The 14,602-nt window shown below is 38.8% G+C and overlaps 1 protein-coding gene across 5 annotated transcripts in view; it reads right to left on the reverse strand.

The window, feature by feature from the left end:
* Positions 1–14,602, reverse strand: part of Hs3st5 (heparan sulfate-glucosamine 3-sulfotransferase 5) — a 272,161-nt gene that overhangs the window by 110,315 nt on the left and 147,244 nt on the right. For 3 of the 5 annotated variants that reach the window (XM_076916479.1, XM_076916477.1, XM_076916478.1), the window contains one exon: positions 760–864. The gene's annotated coding sequence lies outside the window, so the exon portion shown is untranslated. The remainder of the gene's footprint in view (positions 1–759; positions 865–14,602) is intronic. The other 2 variants (XM_076916480.1, XM_034523726.2) reach the window with 1 other exon arrangement.

Here is a 14,602-nt window from a genome sequence, read left to right on the forward strand (position 1 = left end):
GATGGGCTGGAGAAAGCAGGTAGTGAAAATGTATCTTTAAAGGATTCATCTTGTCCTGGACCCATCCTCCCATACTTTGTTTTCTGCCTGCCATGAGTTGCTAAATGTTTCCTCACCAAGCCCTTCTGCCATAGTAGTCTTCACACACAAACCATGGCCCATAATCACTGAGAATGTGGGCCAAAATCAAACTTTCTTTCTGAAATTGCTTATCTCTAGTATCTGTCACAGTGATGAAATCATAGCAACACTCTTATTATCCACTCTTGGAGATGAGAAAATTAATGACTAGAATGTTTTATCATACAGCCTTAACATGATCCACCAAATAGAAATTGTCTTAGTGAGTGATCAAACAGATCTGCTTCAAATTTATCTGTTCTTAATCTGTTCACCTTTTCTAAAGTCAAGCAAAGAGTTGTTTGGGAATGTATTTTAGCTTGTACAGACATCAAACACAAAGGCTTTCTATAGTCAAATAAATAATGATAGGCTTCAGCAAGGAGGAAATGGGAATGTTGAAGTTAGAAAGTGGGAGGAGATTGGCAGTCATATTGTAGAGTGTTTTAAAAGCTCAACAGACCAGGGAAGATCTCGTGCTTGAAGCACACTGAGCGGTTCTGCATAGATACTTCTGTGTGCAGGCAAGCAATGCTGAAGTGCCTTCAGAGTGCTGGCAAGGCAGCAGGTGTGGATGACCATTTGTGGTTGGAAGTTAAGAAGGTTAGAGGGAGTTCCTCCATTCCTCCATACACATACCTACATTCAGACACGCCTCAGTTACTCCAGAGAGGATTATCTGGCTAGTGGTTGTCTCATGGCTTCGCCTCACCTCCTGGTTGTCCTCTTCCTCCTTGTGAGCACCTGGAAAATGAAAATGAGTATTACAGTTAGATTTTTAAATCCTTTTCCTTAATAGCTGTATTTAAACACACACACACACACACACACACACACACACACACACACACATATGTGGAAAGAGACATACTCTTGATAATAGATAACATTTCTGCCATAGTCATTCTAGTTCTTTTTAAAAAAAACAATTTATTGATAAGAGCCATAAATCACAATGTGCAGTTTAACCCTAGAATACAACATACAATCACTCATTCTACTTGATCAGGTGGTGTGGTTAAACATGGAAGACTCCCACATGCACCCCAAATAATGTTCTTAAGGGGACTAGGTTTCTTATCTGGAGTCTGAGGCTTTGATGTGAGCATGGCTAAATGTATTCTCTTTAAACATGCTACATTTCCTGCATCTCTATGATGACCTTTTTATGGGCACAGATGACTCTCCACATCAATCACTCTTACCTTTGGCTACGGGCTACAAGGAGACTGAGGAATTTTCTAGCTAGACATTTGAATTTAAGACTAAAGTGTTGTATGAGAGAGACTGAAAACAAGACATATATGGCTTAGACTATACCTGAACAACCTTATGAGGGTGATAACTATTATATCTGGTTACTACTTCAAGCCTGCATGTCCTATACATAGATTATACAAAATTAACACATCCTTATAACTAATATAGATAAGTAATAGTGAATACTAAGATCCAAAGTGGCCCCCAAATCCATCTTTATTTGAATGCATGATATTCACATATATTTGAAATACAAAGCAAGCACACATCCAAACACACACACACACACACACACACACACACACCCCACCACCACCACCACCACCACCACCACCACCACCATTTATAAATTCCTTTTGATTGTTTTTATTCAGTTGATTGTGAGCTTCTTGTAACATATTTTGTTCATACTTACTTCCTGTTCCCTCTATTCTTCCCAGATCCAGGCTCTTTTCTCTATCTACTCAACTTTGTGTCCTATTTTTACAAAATATCCTTAAAGACAAATTTAGGCTACCCAAATTCTTGGATACGTGGCCTTCCATTAGAGAGTGGTCAGCTTACCTGGCTACACTCTTAGAGAACACTGTCCTTCCTTCTCCTAGCAGGTGAAAATTGATAATAGGAACCTACAGTTAAATACACAGGTTGTTTTTAAAAAAAAAATCGTGGGTCTAAGGAAACAAACTACATACTTGAATAATATTATCAATGGACCTTATTGAATTTATTCACTGAATAATACATTGTCATAAATGATTGACAATTCTATTTGAGTTCTTGTCAATCCTCTGCCACACAGTCTCAGTGGAGCTAGAATTCTAAAGAAATCTAAGAAGAAAAGATGAACTCAGTTACTTTGGGGCATTTCACATGTCTACTCTGCCTACTCAATAGCCAGAAAACTAGTCTTGGTGCTTGTGAGAACTTGGCATGCTACCAGGCCTGTTGACCTCAGCAAGTAACAAGACAAAACTCCAGCTACTCAGCTTCTCATTTTGTTTAATAATCTAGAATTATTTTTCAAAGATCTCAGATAAACAGAAATAATTATAATTACAAATAATTAAAATGCTAAGCTGAAGAGGGCTCTCAACATTCATTGCCTCGTGAGCTGATCCCCTGAGGGCAGCATCTTCAATTAGTTCAGTTTTACAACAAAAGATAAATGTGACAATCAGTGATTGCAGGTATTCAGTTCAAGTAAGAAAACAAGTTAATTCATTGTAAAATCATCTCTCAACTCGTGGGTGCTCGACTCTTTTTGGTGTTCAAGGTCTGATCTAATTCTAGAATACAGGAAAGCATCAGAGAGCAGAGAGAAGAATTCTGCCATAGAAGCTGTGAGTGGATGCATGCCAGATTCATCAGTTATTCCTACTGGACAGCAGAGAGAAGGTAATTGGTAACAATGTGTGGCTTTGAAAGCTAGCCCTGGGCTGAGACAATGGCTGAGATGAAAGCATTTGAAGTGTACATGTGAGGACCTGGGTTGTATCCCTGCAATGCACATACCCTGGACATAGTTGCATAGGAGGCAGAGACAAGAGCATCTCCATGAACTCACAGGTCAGTCAGTCAGATCTGAGTACACAGCAATGCATCACAAAGTGACCCTGTCTCAAACAAGAAGGAAGGTGAGGACAAACATGACGAGTTGTCCCCTTGCTTCTACACACATATAGCACATGTGTGCCCTCACTCACATGTACACATGACACACACATATTAGATAAAAGAAAGTTCTTCCAGGTATATCTCATACATTCTATGAATATATTTACTTAATTCACAATCTGTCTTTGATGCTTCAAAGCTAGATCTTGCTATGTAGTTCAGACTAACTAGCCTCAAAATAATCGTCTTTCTACCTTGACTCAAGTTCTGAAATTCCAGTCACCGTGTTCTGCACTATAGCATTTATTGTTAGTTTATGCTAGATGGTTGTTACATTGCATTTTTAAGAACTAGCAGAGTAGAAAAAAACTACATACAGATATATTTATATAGCTTCTCAGACATAACATTAGAGCACTGTATGCCTAGATTTTATTAAATGAAGTGGGACTTTTGTGTGTGTGTGTGTGTGCTATTCCTCGTTATTCTTCAATTGTAAACAATTTTTTTAAACAAATTAAATTTAAAGTATTTTAATATTTTTATTCAGAATTCTTTCTATAAATGTTTATATGTTTACACTCACACTCTTAGCAAAATGTATACATTTTCTTTTTGTAATATTAAGTGGTTTTATTACTGATTTTTTTTTCTTAGCTATAATGGGACAAAAATAAATTTTCAGTTGTAAGCACATTAGCAAGTAAAAAATGAAAGTTTACATCGACGTCTCCAGTAAACATATGTCTTCATTCATATTCAACATATGATTTGGCCACCATGACCCTGTAAAGATTATTATTTACTGGATGTCACACTGAAGAGACACCTTAAGGCATTCACTCAGTAGAGGAAAACCTCATCAGACAAGTGGTGCTCCCCTTGGCTTCTGAACAATAAACCTGAAATTATTGATTCTGCTTTTAATGATTGGTTGTCTGCTCCTTGTATTTAACTGAAATGGTTACTTAGATATCTAAAGATGTTAAACTTACACACAATTGGCTAAAGTTTGTTGCTACCTTGTCAGCCATTTTGAAGCTAATTAGTTTATAGGAACGTTCAAAGAAGGCTATAAAATATAATAGCAAATGGTTCAGAATCAATCTGTATCCTTTGTTGAGTTCATCTGTGTTCTCTCACAGTTTACATTAGGTGTGACTTGGGATCTTCAGCACAGCTATTGTGTAAGAGAGTAAAATGCTGACAGGCCCTTGACGCACTACTCAGGATATATACTATAACATTGTAAGCAGTCTATGACTACAAAGAAAACTATGCCAACTATCAAAAGGCTGTCAGCTTTAGAAATTAATTTTGTCTTAATACATTGAGGAGGACATGCTGGCCTTAGCAAATGATTCATAACAACAGTGTAACCAGAAAATGGTTTCAAGAACATTATTTTTCATAGGGCCTTCCCTGGAGTGTAGTCAATATACCTGGTATCATTCCATTGAGGAAAACTGATTCAACATCTCCTGGCATTTATCAATTGCAGAGAGCTGCTTTGCCAGGGCTGGGACTTTGTGCCCACTTTCCCTTATCCACACTGGGATTTTTTTCTAGTGTGAACTTGAACAAATTTTGAATTTAAGTTATGTAAACAAACAGCACCATCACGATCACATACGTGGGAAGTAGGAGTACGTAAGTCATGAGGCAGGACAAGTTTCCTGGTCAATAAACTCTGAGGATCATCCAAGCACTCCAGGAGTCAGCTAGAAGGGGTTTCCTCCTGCACTCAACCACAATCAGCACTGAGTTGAGAATAATAATCTGTGAAGCTGTGTGCACTTGGCTGTTAGGGCTCCTGGTACTGTTTATTAGGTTCTGAATATGACTAGGGCACTGAGTTAAATAAATACTTAATGAGGTTGTATTAGGACTATTTTCTAGATGATGGGTCAAAGCATCAAAGCTTGGAGGAACCAAGGCATTCCTTTTACCTTTAGAAATCAGTAAGGCATGGAGGTAGGAGTCGAAATCTCACTCCAGAGTTTACTGGCCCCAGCTCTGCTTCAGAGGGTTTGTCAAGCACTCTCAATCTTAGGGTTCTAAGAACTAACATCACCACTTCTTTCATGTCTGCAGCCTCCTCCGATGCAAAATGCTTCTTGCTTGCTATGATAATGGAAGCTAAAGAAGACTAAAGGTAACACATTTGTTTTGAGCATTAACAACTAAGGTTTGGTACTACGGTAGTCTTAGTATTCTCTTGTTTTAATTCAATTGCTATTGCCTTTATAATACACTGATCAAAAAAAAAAAGTTGTAGATGAATGAGTTTATTTCAGCTCACAGGTTACAGTCCATCAATGAGGGAAGTCAAAACAGGGATTCAACTGAACCTGGATGCAGGGACTGAAGCAGAGACTGTGGAGGAATGTTGCCTACTGGCTTGCACCCAGGCCCACATTTAGCTTCTTTTCTTATAGCTCCCAGGACCCTGTGGGCTGGGCATTCCCGTGTCATTCGGTAATCAATAAGATGCCACACAGACATGTCCATAAAGTGATCTCAGTTGAAATTCCTTTTTCCAGGTTTCAAGTTGACAGTCATCAAGGTTAGCCATCACAAGACTACTCCTGGTCAAATTCCACCTACAAACACATCACTTAAAGCCATAACCTTTCCTTGTCCCCAAGATTTCATGTTAATATAATTATATAAAACAAACTCATTGAATAATTTTAATAATTTTAAAGCTCTACATTCTCTTAAAAATTCTGGTACAGAGATTGGACTGTGGTGGTTGGAAGGAGAATAGGCTCACATATGTGAACCCTTGATTTGCACCTGGTGGTGCTGTTTTGGGGATGACATGCAACCTTTGTGACGTTCAGCCTCGGTGCAGGAAGTACATGAGAGTACAAGGCTTTGAGAGTTTAATTATGGTCACATTCCACATCCACATTGTTCTCCCTGCTTTGGGTTTGCAGTTGAAAATGTGATCTCTGAGCTTCCCGAGCCTGCCTCCATGCCTGCTACTTGCTGTCAGGCTTCCCTTGCCATGATGGACTCTTATTTCTCAGAAACAGTAAGCCAAAATAAAAGCTTTCTTCTCTGAGTTGCTTTTGGTTACAGTAATTTTTATCCCAGCGACTGAAAAGTAACACATATGCCCTTTCCTGCCAGTTTCCGCATAATTTTCTAATATTTTACTAAAACCTGAGTTTTTATAGCTGGGGAAAGAAGCATTTGTTCTCATCCTTCTACAGAAGCAGTTAAAGCCTTTGCACAATTCGTGCCTCTACCAGTAACACTTTGGGGGATGTTGATTGAGAGCAGGCAGCAATCAAATGGCTGGAATCTTTCTCTTTGTCACTTGGACTGTTCTGTGGCATTGCAGGGCATTTTTGAACTCTACTGAATCTCAAAGACCTCAGATACCAGCCATTTCTGTTGCTTCCCTTTGTTCTCTCTGCTTTCTACCTGGGCCTGTTCTTTGCATAGAATGTGGATAGCAGGTAGAAATTACCCTCCTAAGTAGAGAAAAGCTTATTTGGTTGAGGTCAGAGACAGTAAGCTATTGATTTTCAGCTTAACATTTTAAATATCAAACATTATCTTAACTCTGGACATCTTTAGAAGATTCAGAACATTGGAGCCATAACAGAGGAACTACAGGGGGACCTCTGAGGACACGAGAATGACATACAGGCACACCTGTCTTATTAATCTTGCTAAGGTCTTTACCACCCATCCTCCCAGTCTTTTCTGGCTACCATCTTACCAGAGGCTATAAGATTTTTAAATGACTGGAAAGGGACACTTCTAGAGAGCACAGGTCGAGATTTTAATTCTGTTCTTCATGGAGAGACAGTGCTGTTAGCTGCAACAGATGTTCCTAACAGATAAAGGTATGGTCACTTTCTATCATATTATACAGAGCCCACTGGTAGACAACAGTATCATCACCATGCTATTGCAAGTGTTAGCAAGTCTGAACAAAGTCCATTTAGAAGAGAGACAAGGCTAGTTTTATTTTACATCAAATTATTGTTATCATGAAATAATCCTTTGTGGAGACAGAGTTTTAGAGTCTAAGAAAACCTGGTAAAGTATAGACGAAGCTGACTGTGGTGACCAGCAGTGAGATCAGGCATTTTGTGTTCTTTTGTGTTTGCTTTGGAATGTTAAGCAGGTTGGATTCTTTTTAAAAGAAAACATTTCATTCAGAACATTCTCCCATGAAAGCTCTCTTTGACAAAGTGTCATTTTTTTTGATATATTAGTACATGTCTGCCTACATTTTATATTCAAAGACTGCATGCAATGTTTGAACAACTTTTGACAAGCCCAGGGATTTAAAGCACCATAGAGGCGACTCTTTTAATGTGCTTCTATAGCCCGTTTTGTTTTCTATGATGTACTTTAGGGCAAGCTATGACATTTTCAATTACATCAACTTATGTTTGAAAAAGTATAGAGCAATTAGAGGTGAGCAACGAGAGTGGCAAAGTCACCTCACCAGCAAAATAATTTTTAAGCACAAATTTCCGATAGTTGTTGAGAAAGAGAGCCATAGACATGAATGAATGAATGAATGAATGAATGATGAATGAGTAGAAAAATGAGTCAAAATGCTTCTAATAAAACATCCAGGGAGTCAGGAATTTCAGCTACTTCTTAAATACAGTTATCTACTAAACTATACATTGTCCTCTACTCATTTCTACTAAAAACCTCAGAAGGAGCCTCACAGGTACCCCAAGCCAGCCCTCACAGGGTCTATCACTCCAAATGTCCCTCCTGTGTCCTCTTTTGGTGAACCTATAGAATGGCCATCCTGACTATGTCCCAGCCGCATCTATCTGTATGTCATCTGTCCTTGCTCATCCACACGACACGCTTCCTCTCATTTCTTGACTGTGCTAGGCTCTTTCTCCATCAAGATCAGTCAGCTGATCCACAGATGGCTTTTCACTTGTTTGGTGGCAGCTGGATGCCACATGCTTTCAGAAAGATGTCTCTGTCCATTGTTTCACCTAGTGTTCCTTCTGTAGATCTTCACCATTCAACTCTTGTCTATCAAAGTTCTTATAATACGATGACACGATTGCTCTTTTTCAAGGACAGATCTTCAACAGACCCTAAGCTCCATGATGGCTTATGATTTTGACCTTTCCTATATTGTTTCAAACAGTTTTTGAGTTATTTCAAAAAGTTTGCTATGAGGACTAATGAACCATTGGAGCGAGACGTTTATGAATGAAATGCATTTTTATACTTTTTCCCTTTTCAACGATAGTACAGATTGCTAAATATAAGCACATTAAGAAGTAGATTACTTTGGCGTTTACCTGTTAACATTCTCGTTTGTCCATTTCATTTAGCTAGCAGTAAGTTTCACATTTTAGTCCATGGCATTTTCATAGTCACACCCTTCTTCAAATAAAAGCTCAAGTGGGATGGTTTGAGCATGAGGGCTGTTACCACAAAACACTGTGCCCGGGTTGAGGTTTAACATACACAGTGGAGACCACAGGGCAGACTAAAATGACCAGAAAAAAAATTACAGAAATGAGAGTCAACACCTGAAGTTGCTGAAGTTCTTCCCTTAAATGGTCAAGTCATTATAGTCTAAGAATGTTTCCATGAGACCTGTGACTAAAAAATGTGCGTATAGTACTATGTCAAGGAAATGGAACTGGAGACTAGATGGTTGTACGCACTGTTACCAGAGGATGAGGAGCTATAATAGTTGATATTCTCTTGAAAGAGTCTCAAAAACTAATGAGGCAACTGTGGATAACTAAATTATGACCATGACAAATTCAAGGGATCAGTTCAGGGCCCTTAGTATCCAAAATTCAAATAAGCAGTCAGAGTGGGATTGCATTAGCTGACCTCTGCAGACCACCTCTGATAGACAGAAAACATTAGTAAACAGGCCCAAAGGAACATCAGAGCTTAACAGTTGAGGAGGAGGGTGGACCAAGCCCCTTGGGGGTGGCTGTGTGAGACATGGGGGTGGGGACAGGTGGGCAATACTTGAAGGAGATCAGTACAACCCTTACTTTTAAACTCACCTCAGAAGTGTTTTCCTTAAGTCAAGATTAAAATTACAGTGAGGTTATGGAATGTTATCCTCTACAGCATAAAGTAATTTAAAAACAACTGTTTTATCCAGACATAAATTACTTAACACATCTGCTCTTAGCTTTTTAGACTGGTGATGCATGGATGGACTGTTGTATATAGAGGAGATTTTTTTTGTTTTGTTTTTGTTTGTTTTGTTTTTCCTTTGGTGTTTGCTTCTTAAGCAATCCTTCTGTTTTGAAACACATCAGAATATTTTCCCAGGCACACACAGAGGTCTGTTTGCATTTGCCCTTTTCTAGGCTTCCTGGGGCCATCATGTGGCTTGGAGCATAATGCTAAAGTCATGATGAATGGATTAAGCAGAGAGTATGTAGTTCCCACTGAGGAGCTAACTTTGCTTTATTGAACTATACTTTTTTTTCTAAAGAATTGTCCAACCCACTGCCCTTCCTTTCCAAATGTTCTTGACAGCAATTCTTATTTCAAATGGACTCTGTGGAAAATGAGGTTTCCACACTTTTTCTGGCAATATATCTCTTATCAGATCAGCAGAAACAATGTGAAAACATCTGCCATAGTCATTTCAAATGTCTCCCAACCGTCACATTATACATAAATGATCCATGGTTGCAACATGGCCCCTGAGGAAAGACTTCTTTCCTTTTTTTCTTCTTTTTTTAAAACCATGGAGGACATTTAATTTGGAAGTTTGTGGCTCAAGCCTTTGATCCTAGCATGTGAGAGGCAGAGACTGGAAGGTCTCTGTGAGTTTGAGCCCAGAATATAATAGACCTTTTTTCCTTGTTTCGGTTATTGAATATTGAATTAAATATCCAAATATCAAATATTGAACAAATATTATCATTTCAACAAAACAATAAATAAGTTCGGAATTTTAGCAGATAGACAAAAGTCAAGAGAAAGTTTAAGTGAGTGTGTCTGGACACAGGACACACTTCTGAGGCTGGTAACAGCAGGAAGGCCCTTTCCTGCCTGAGTGAAACCATAGAGTAATGTCAAAGTGGGAAGGGCCATGTTTCAGGAATGACTTTTTCAAGAAAGACAGCAAATGCTGTTGAGCATGTAAATTAGAGACTTTGTAAGAGAAAGCCTCACGTTTCATGTGAAACTGAGTTTTTATCTTTATCTTCACTCAGAGCCAAGAGAACAGTTGTGGGAGCTAATGTTGCTTTCCATTCCCACAGAGCGTTTTGTAGAGATGCACACTCACTCACAGGCATAGACAACACTCAATCAGACTCCACAGGGGAGAAGATGAAATGAATTAGATCGGAACCAAGGTCGTCACCATATGTCTACTTAAGGCACAAGATGAAAGATCTCCCCTCACCCCATGCCAAGCCCCAAAGCAAGGAAAGATAGAATTTTTGAACATATATTAGGTTTTCAAAAATCATTGAAAAGCTTATTCATAACATGCATTATAAACCCAATTTTTGTATCTTATGTACCAGTTCTTTTCTGTGTTCTTCACTTACACGATAGGTATTTTCAAGAAGCCCTGGCTTCCCAGATGAGTCTCTCATGCCTCCAGAGTTGAGAATTCTGTTCCCAAACCACCCTGTATTCTGCAGTCCAGTGACAGCCTCTCATTTGTAGCAACGGATACAACCCAAGTTCTTTCCTGAGTCTTGAAACTTGGCATGTGTTTTTCTATCCAATGTCCAATTCCCACCCTCACACCTTCAGTCCCAGACTATGGAGTCCCACACATGTATCATATTCAAGGAAGCAGGTATGTATCACAATCTTGTTTACATTTTTTTATGTGAAAGAATAGCGTGAGAAATAACAAGTAATAGAAACACATGCCCTGATATCTAGATATTTTCCTTCTTGAATTCTTCATAGTTCAGAAATAATCTATGATCACAAAGTGACGAGATACTAGAGTCACTTAGAGACTTCTAAAATTGGAGCATCTCTAAAGCATGTGTAGTACTCAAGTAGGTCTCCAGGAGATTTAAGCACTCTGTGGCCACTGAGACAGAGTCAAATGCAGCGTAGCTAAAGTTAGCAGTACTCTACCTTCATAGGAGTGGGGCAAAAGCTTTCACTGTGTTGTAGCCACATTTATATCTTCCTAGGGTCTCAAGAACGAAACAAACACCAAGGAGGTCTTAACTGATATCCATGTGTCTAGAACTTACTGTGCCAGCAAAGTCCTGAGAGAGATGCTGTTGTAAAAGGAATCTCTCTTTGGTAAGAGCGGCTTGACATCTTGAAAGGTTGTACTTATTTGCCATTTGAAATTATACACATGCATCTAAAGCAGCAAATTGCGAACTTATATTTGCCATGATCCATGGGCTAAACACAAAACTGAAATGATGCTTGTCTGTAGCTAGCCAAAGTCACACATTTGTGCAGTTATGCTGGAGATAAAAGGACATGCAAAACCTTGTTCCAAATAAGAAAAAAAAATGGAATAAGTCTAGTTGGCCTCTAACTTCAGCAATGTCTGTAGCAGTAATCTATTTACCATAGTTGCTTATTCATTAATATTTTGAAAAATATTTACTCTTACTTAAAAAAAATTATTCAAGAATACAATGGTAGGCAGGTGGTACAAATGCCTGACGTAGTTATTTTGATTTTGGATTTATGCATGAATGTAGGTTTCCCCAAGACAACAATGGAAAATGAGGTTTATCTGTAAAACCAAAAAAAAAAAAAAAAAAAAAAAAAAAAAAAAAGACCAATTTACTTTACTACATTTCCTATAGAGATATCCATTTATGAATGGATTTTTAGGCCATGAAAAGTGGTATATTCTTAAAAGTGGAACATTTTAAAAGTGTGTGCAATATGCAAGTTGGTCTCCAATTTGGTATTTATTTTGGAGGTTTATGCTCAAGGACTTGGCAGACGGAGCCATCAAAGTCTATGTACTAACTAACCTTGCACATGGCTGATAAGAGTGATGAATACCACAAACAAGGAAAATCATCACAAAATAAAACAAAATCTCCATAATTTCTTATGCAGTAAGGATTTAGCATTTTAATTTGCACCCAAAGTCAGGAGAGAAAATGAATGATGGCAAGAGGCAGCAATACAGCTCCCTTCTTTTGTGGTGTAGCCGTTTCTTCAGACATTAAAACACTGGGGAGCTCCATAAAACTGAAGTAGATAAGTCAAATAGCTTTAGAAAATTCCCGAAACTGTCCAGATTCCTGAGGCTCTTCTCTCTCCAAAAGTGTATAAGCAGTTAAGACTTCAGAGAGTCATTTTCAGATAAGACAAGCTGAGATACTTTTAAACAACACAAACTGAAAAGGGGGTGGAAGGGAGGAAGGGAAGAAGGGAGAGAGGAGGAGGAATATGAAGAAGGTGAAAGCAAGGTGAAGAAGGCAAAGAAGAGGAAGAGGAGGAGGAGGAAGAGGAGGAAGAGGAGGAGGAAAAGGAGATACTTGGAAAAAGCTTCAACTGTGCCATCTGGAAGATGTCAAGAGAAGTTAAATTGCCTAGGAGAAACTAACATCAGCTGAACTACCTGGAGAAGTTCAGACCAACTGAGCTACCGAGAAGGGACATCTTACAGTCTGTAGACTGCTTACAGGCTGTACAGTGTGCTCCAGGTTTTCCACTTTTGTGAACTGTCATCCATCGTGACTGGGTTTGGGTGATACAGATGTTTCTGAGTCATTTCTGCTCTTGTAAGTTACCCCTCTTTTATATTTCTGTAACCCCAATGCAGTTCATTGGTTTAACAAGTTGGACTTTGGTGATATTGGTACTTCGGTTGGGTTCTGGCTCCACATCATCTGTTCAGGATTAGTGTCACACTCTTACCCTATCAGAAGGCTCTGAAACTACCCAGCATATGCTTCCAGGCACACCCAGAGAGCAATCCTGTGGCACAAATGAGTCATGGTGAATTTTTACTTTTCTTTTTGTAATTTTTATCACATCTCTGTGTGGATATGTGTCTGTGTGTACACACATGCATATCACAGCATATGTGCAGAGATCAGAGGATAACTTGTGGGAGTCGTATCTTTCTATCATATGAGGTCTAGGGATCTGACATGGGTTTTTAAGGTTTGGCAGCAAGGGTCCTAACCTTGCTGAACCTTCTTACCAGCTCTTCAATGCATTTTAAGATAGTCTTCACCTCACTCAAGATGAAATTTTTCAAAGATAAGGCTTAAGAAAAATATGGGAGAACGATATATCAAGAAACACTTCTTGTGTGCTAATAGTTTTGGGTTTTACATAAGACTGTCTTTCAAAATGTTTATTCATTCCATGTGTATGGATGTTTTTCCTGTACTTCTTTGCACCATATACGTGCAGTGCCGTAGCAGTTCAGAAGAGAGTGTTACATTTCCTGGGATTGAAGACCTTTGTGAGACACCATGTGGCTGCTGAATCAAACCCAAGCTCTGTGGAAGAACAGCCAGTGCTCTCAACTGTTGAGCTATTTCTCCAGCCCCAAGGCTCTTAGCCTTTTTAAAGAAGATGAAGAGAGGCCTTTAGAGAATAAAGTTGATTGATACCTTTGTGCAAAATGCTGCAGTCAACAAGAATCTTTTTGCATTTTTGAAAAAGAACCATTTTTTTTTTTTAACCAAGTATGTGACAAGTATTTGCCAACTCCATACCAGGAGCTCTGTGAGTGACTTAGACAATGGCTCAGACATTGAGTGTGGGCATGCCTGGCCTGGGAGCCAGTCTACTTATGGTTCTTCATAGGAGCTTCGTAAATTAGGGATGAAAGCTCAGTGAAAGAAGTTTTTTGTTTGTTTGTTTGTTTTCCTTTTTATTTACTGAAATATGTCACTGTATTTGGGGTATGAACAAATGAGTACTGTTCAGACCCCATATTCACTAGCTTTGGCCACTACTGATGTTGATTGGTTCACTGGTATGTTAGCGTGTGCCAAATAGTAAACACATAATATATAAACAGAAACTATATAATGGAGGCATTGCCATCTCCATTTTGGACCTGGTAGTATTCTAATTAGGACGAGGGATTAAATAATATAGTAAAGCCTAGTAATTTGTAGAAGGTAGAAAAACCATAACTCCTATTATGCTAAATACTGGCTTGACCTTGCTTAGTAATCCTGCTCTATCCACAGTCAAAGAATCTTCTTAGATTTTTACCCATTTCTCACCCAGACCCCCTTCTCTCCCTGAGTATAGAGTTCTGGTTTGCAAGCCTTGCTTCTATCCATCAGTTTCACCAGTGCATCTTTCTCATAATTTCTTAGTCAGTCGGAGCTGCCATCATGTACTGTCATGTATTTGGTAACTCTCCTTTTCTTTTTTATTGTTTTCTTTGGGGTTTGGAAAGGTCTAGATTAGGATGCAGCATGGTCAATTCTTAATGACCATTTTCTTCTTCACTTACAGACTGCCAGCTATTCTTAGGGTACTTTGAATTAGGTTCATAAGTATATCCCCCTCTTCAACCCTCTTCTCTCATTTCCTTCCCTCCTTTTCATACCCTCCCTCCTCCCTCCACTTCTTCCTCCTTCTCTTCAGTTTTTTTCTGTCTCCTTCTTCTTCCTTCTTTACCTAAATT

Source organism: Arvicanthis niloticus, chromosome 20, assembly GCF_011762505.2.
Source record: "Arvicanthis niloticus isolate mArvNil1 chromosome 20, mArvNil1.pat.X, whole genome shotgun sequence".
Lineage (NCBI taxonomy): Eukaryota > Metazoa > Chordata > Mammalia > Rodentia > Muridae > Arvicanthis > Arvicanthis niloticus.